Source organism: Helianthus annuus, chromosome 15, assembly GCF_002127325.2.
Source record: "Helianthus annuus cultivar XRQ/B chromosome 15, HanXRQr2.0-SUNRISE, whole genome shotgun sequence".
Taxonomy (NCBI): Eukaryota; Viridiplantae; Streptophyta; class Magnoliopsida; order Asterales; family Asteraceae; genus Helianthus; species Helianthus annuus.
Genome location: NC_035447.2, coordinates 81,935,857 through 81,942,390, shown reverse-complemented (window position 1 = coordinate 81,942,390; position 6,534 = coordinate 81,935,857). Strand labels below are relative to the sequence as shown.

The window sequence follows — 6,534 nt, the reverse complement described above, 5'->3', positions numbered from 1 at the left end:
TCTTAAATGCAATTAATAAACGAAACCTATTGGGATAAACCGCAAAAGCACTCCAAAGGTCCAATTTCAATCAATATGTAATAAATTTGACCGATTAAGGAATCTCCTATCATTGCTATAAATTCACCATTTCACTCAACATCAACTCCTTTGTCTACTATTGTGCGAGTTAGAGTCGAAAAGAAAGAGATAGAAAGAGATAAGTTGATATGAAATTTATTTATCTTGGTGGAAAGGTGTGTTCTTTTATACCCATTTCAACATTTATTCGAAAAAACTTTGGTTTGTTTCTTAAAATATTCAAATGGGATAACAGTTTTCTTTTACATAATCTATGAGTTTATATTGATGTTTTATTATGTTTTTGGTGATTTAGTGGTTTTTTTTCAAATTATGATTTTATATTACATATAAAGTATACACACAGGTTATTGGATACAAAAAGACAGACACTTCATACTTCATCAAGGTAACCTTGCATGACTATAGTATCTGGAACCATTTACCAATGTATTGTTTAATTGTTCATAAATTTATAGTCTTTTTCCTTTTTGCAGCTTCATGTATATGGAGGTGTAAAAGGGTGGGTACGAGAAAAGTTATTCATTTGGAGATAGACATTTATTTGGCCTATTGGTATTTCCTTTTTTAATTTCTACTTTACTATTTTTTTTAAACATATGATGCTTTTGTGTGATTTAATTGATACTATATATAGGCAATACATATATTCTAAAGTTTAGTTATTTGTTCTATTTTAAAACCAAAATTTATGGTTGTTTTAAATGCATCATCCTATAAAAATCCTAATAATTGCATTTAATTTATATTAAATAAATAAGAGATAAGATAAAAAATAAAATAAAATAATTATATATCAATAATCATTAAAATTAATATCATCAATAACACATTATACTAAATAATATATTATAGATAAAGGTAGATTAGTTTAAAGTTAACTTTGATCTTAATTTGTTTTAATAATTGGTTTAAAGATAATTATTCCAAACTTATGATTATTCTATAAAATGATCTTTGACAAGGTAACCATAAATTTAAATTTCGAAGTAACTAATATATTAAAAGTAGCTCAAATATAATTCGTAATAAAAACACAACAATATATTTTCAAAGAAAACATATAATAAAAAAATAGGTAAAGGGATCCAAATGATATCAAATATTAAGAACTTATCCATGATATTAGTATCAGAATTTAATAGATTAAGATAAAATTTAAACCGAAAGATCATAAGTATCATAAAAATATCATTAAATTAAAGTTAAAAAGTAAAGAAAAGAATTATTATTATAATATTAAAATAATAAAAATATATAAAAACTATATATATTATTAAAATATTAAAATTACTATTTGTACTGATACCAAACAAGACCGTACCGGTATTTTCGATACCAGTACCGGTTGACACCAAGCTTATCCCACCCCGTGATACTAAAAAATCATTAAATTAAAGTTAAACAGTAAAAAAAAGGAATTATTATTATAATATTAAAATAAAAGTATTAAAATAACTATATATATATATATATATTCTAATATATTATTAACAAGATTTTGGCTAAATTAATTAGATTATTATAAATAATAATAATAATTTACAAATAAAACAACACAATTTGCAACAAAGCAATGCATGAAACACCATATTAACATATAGTACAGTACATTACTGCTAGAACCTAATCTATACTATATTATAAAGCATTTCATAAGGATACCAACCAAATTTAAGTAATTACAATCTTTTATACTTATGGTACAATAACTTAATGATGTTAGTAAGGGGTGAAATGGTCTTTCTACATTAATATTAAAAAATAAAAAAAATAATTATCTATATCTATATCTATCTATCTATACTATATTATAAAGCATTTCATAAGGATACCAACCAAATTTAAGTAATTACAATCTTTTATACTTATGGTACAACAACTTAATGATGTTAGTAAGGGGTGAAATGGTCTTTCTACATTAATATTAAAAAATAAAAAAATAATTAAATGAGAATATAATCACAATTAATTATAATAATACAATAATAAGTTCGGTTCTTAAATGCAATTAATAAACGAAACCTATCGGGATAAACCGCAAAAGCACTCCAAAGGTCCAATTTCAATCAATATGTAATAAATTTGACCGATTAAGGAATCTCCTATCATTGCTATAAATTCACCATTTCACTCAACATCAACTCCTTTGTCTACTATTGTGCGAGTTAGAGTCGAAAAGAAAGAGATAAGAAAGAGATAAGTTGATATGAAATTTATTTATCTTGGTGGAAAGGTGTGTTCTATTATACCCATTTCAACATTTATTCGAAAAAACTTTGGTTTGTTTCTTAAGCTATTCAAATGGGATAACAGTTTTCTTTTACATAATCTATGAGTTTATATTGATGTTTTATTATGTTTTTGGTGATTTAGTGGTTTTTTTTTTCAAATTATGATTTTATATTACATATAAAGTATACACACAGGTTATTGGATACAAAAAGACAGACACTTCATACTTCATCAAGGTACCCTTGCATGACTATAGTATCTGGAACCATTTACCAATGTATTGTTTAGTTGTTCATAAATTTATAGTCTTTTTCCTTTTTGCAGCTTCATGTATATGGAGGTGTAAAAGGGTGGGTACGAGAAAAGTTATTCATTTGGAGATAGACATTTATTTGGCCTATTGGTATTTCCTTTTTTAATTTTTACTTTACTATTTTTTTTAAACATATGATGCTTTTGTGTGATTTAATTGATACTATATATAGGCAATATAGATGCAGAGGAAATATTTGAGGAGGTATTATTTGACAGGATTGGGCAGCAAACTTTAAGGGCTCAGATGTTTTCAACCCGCGCAAAAGATTTAAATTGATTGCGTTTATCTATACTATCGTATAAAGCATTTCACAAGGGTTCCAACCAAATTTAAATAATTGCAACATATTATGCTTATAGTACAACAACTCAATGAAGTTAGTAAAGGGAATTATTCTTTCTACATGAGTATAAATTGATAAATACAATTAAATTGATAACTTTATAAATTAAGTATTGTTAAATACTTGATAAAGAATTAAATCATTTAACTTAGTTGAACATCATCACCTTCCTCATATTTACATTGCTTTTCCATTTCAAGTTCTCCGTAACCAATTACTTGATTGAATTTTATAATTAAGTCATTATTATTTGGTTTAGTAATTGCTAAACATCATACAAATAAGGTTACAACCTTTTTTGCAATTTTATCAGATAGTTGATGAACATCATATGAAATAAAAATAATAATAATAATAATAATAATAATAATAATAATAATTAAATATAAAAAAACTTAATCAACGTTATTATGAATTTAATTATAACTATAAATGGTTTTAAAACTTAAAAGATGCTAACCAATTAGAAACGAAAATTACTAAAAGGTAATTTCATGGGGTATTATTATCTATAATACCTAATAATTGCAACAATAATGATTAACTAATGAACTTAATTACAGATGGTTTAAAACTCAAAAGAATGCTCTTTGCATCTTACCTCAAGTCTCATGGAATAAGGTTCAAATGATAACCATTGCATAATTAGGAACCACTTTTTAGCCCTTGGATCGTATTTTGATGGTTGAGACCTTTAAATGCAATATCTATATCTCTAAGATGAAGATAATGTATGGTAATGAAGATTTGGAGCAGCAAGAGGTAAAAACAGCCCGAATTTTTCCTTTTATAAATTCGATTCGATTCGTGAGTGTTAGTGTGTGTGTTTATATTGATTAGGGTTTCATCAAATGCAATGTGAGGGTTTCCAATCGGTGTTTATACAAATAATATAGAACCCAATTTTTATGTATGTGTATGTAGTGTGTAGTATGGGGTCTTGCTTACCTCATTCAAGGAATAACAATGAAAGACAGGGGTCATTGATTTCGAAAAACTCCGCCCCTTTGTTCGCCTTCTTCCTGATTTTAAGTTACGGTGAGTCAATTTCCTTTTTTCTGATTCTAATCGATTAAGAACTATACGTGATTAACCAACGAATTGTGGTAGATTTTATGTTTCTATTGTAGTATTTGGATTGAATTGACTGTTGCAATTTAATAATCGTCAGTTATAGTTCGTTTTTTGAATATAGAGAAACACTGACTTATTTAAGGTGCTTGATTTGGGTGAATAGTAGCAATATAAACTGCTATTGTAATTTGGTGTGATATTCAATTCAATATCAGCAACCTAATCAAATTGTTCCCTAAACATAGAGTAAATGTGTTCACCAGCAAGGTAATAATATGTACTAATTTTCAATTATAAGAGACTTCTAATAAGGAAATATAGCTATTAGGTTATGTCAAGGTAAGCATAGTTTATAAAGAATATGTTGCAGAATAAAGTTAATACAACATTTTAGTAATAAATAATAAACTGCTTTCTTATCTATAAAAGGGAACAAAACCTGCAATTTGACTTTTAGATGTCAAAACTGAATTTATATGTATATGTGTATGTAGTATAATATATATATTTAACATCTATTTTACACCATCTAAAACAATGAAAAAAAAAATAAATAAAAAAATTTGAAAACTGTGACGTCTTTTGAAGAGGGTTGAGAAACCACACGTCCATAGAATTGAAGTTTGTGAGACCACATGTGGTGGGGCGCAAACCTCTCTCAAAGCGTCTTAAAAACGCGGGGGAACACTGTACCCTCGGGCGTTTTGGGCCTTTTTTTACTGGTAGTGCTACCACAAAGCGCCGAACGAGGAGTGGACTTTGGTCAAAATAACCATGGTCAAACGACTAACTTTAAAAAAAACCGGTTTTTGTTTTAAAAATCTATACTATATTCGCACTTTCGTACCGTGTCACGCACTATCTATATCAGTCGTCATTCCAGGAAAAAACAATAACTATTATGCATGTCGTGCATCGCACGGGTGTTCCCCCTAGTACATATCTAAACTAAAGTTTGTATCAACTTATTAAAAAATAACTCGTGGTATTTAACACACGCATTTAATTTTACTTTTTTTTTTAAGGAAAACTTCATTAAAACAAACACCAACGGCCTATCTCCAAGACGAAGATAGCCGCGGACAAACACAATTACATCGGCTCAAGGAAAAAAGATTTTCAACCAATCCAATCTACAACCACATGAAATATTTATGCATTGAATATTTATATTATGAATTTAACTAGGTGTACATAACTTTCCTTTTATCTGGTGGTTTTGACTACTTTCTTAATATTATAATCGTAATTTCTTCACGTAATGCATCATGTTGATCCACGTATCTATGGTCATCTCAAGCTTTATGGGGGCCGGCGCGTACAATGGTGAATCTAGGAATGTTTTTCAGTGGATTTCTTTTGGTATATTCTTGCAATATCTCACTAAGTTTTTTTCAAATTATACAAGATTCTTACTAATTTTTTCCATTTTTTCCAAACCTGGTGGGTTCTTGGAAACCCACAAAAGCTAGCTGGATCCGGCTTTGGACAAGTATAATAAAATTGACACCCTTTTTGGTAAAAAAAAGGTTGTGATCTTATGATTTATATATCATCTATGTATGTTATGCGTCATTATAGACTGGAAACAACACCACTAATGCTAGCAATCCAAAAGCCTAAATTACCTATATATGGTTTATTTTTTAGATTTTGTGGGCCCTAAAAAAATGAAAACACAAAGCCCTTACTATATTTTTACTCTCGGTTAAACCACCCGGTACGTAATTAATGTAAAGTTGGCTTCAACTTATAAAAAAACTCAATTCTTATTACAAGTCCGCAAAGATTTATGTGGCGTAATTAATCAGGTGTACAAAACCTTTTCGTTTTACATAGTCGAGTCCTAATATTTATGAACGTAATTGGTAATCCAAACATGTAATGATGACTCCAACAGCTTTCTTCATAATGTTTACAACTACATTTTGTTTTACCAAGGTTTCGGTTGTTTATTTGTACTTTAGGTGTAAAAATCACAGTAGATTATTTGGGATCAATGGTGTAGATTTGATGTTTCACTTTTAACTCTTTGTGATTGTTTGGTGACGTATTATTTCTTTTATACTTGGTGCGGGCTAACTCGTTGTTGGTCTGATTTTTTAATAATATGCCGTTCAAAAAACAACCAATGTTTCGGTTAAATGCTTAAATAATTGTACACAACTTAATGGTAGCAAAAGTAAAGCCTTTTAAAATGAAATTAAATATCATAACCCAATATATATAGGGTATGTTTGGCAAAAGTAGCTGGTGGCTGGTTACTGGAAGCTGGTAGCTGGTAGTTGTAGCTTTTTAGATATATTTAGATGTTTGACAGAGTAGTTGGAGCTTTTAATAAAATGAATAAAATGACCAAAATGAATATGACTAAAAAGTTCATTATCTTTAAAGGTTAAATAATATTTTTTCATAAAAGCTTGTACCTTCTAAACGCTACTAGTAGAAGCGTTCAACCAAAAGCTTCAAGCTCTTTCAACCAAAC

At 28.1% G+C, this 6,534-nt stretch overlaps 1 long non-coding RNA gene across 1 annotated transcript; it reads left to right on the top strand.

Moving 5' to 3' along the window:
- The first annotated feature begins 379 nt into the window (after positions 1-379).
- On the top strand, positions 380-2,837 carry LOC110909788. Its single transcript, XR_002575624.2, has 3 exons — positions 380-469; positions 558-636; positions 2,802-2,837. It is a non-coding gene; the product is annotated as an uncharacterized LOC110909788 (long non-coding RNA).
- Positions 2,838-6,534: the final 3,697 nt, after the last annotated feature.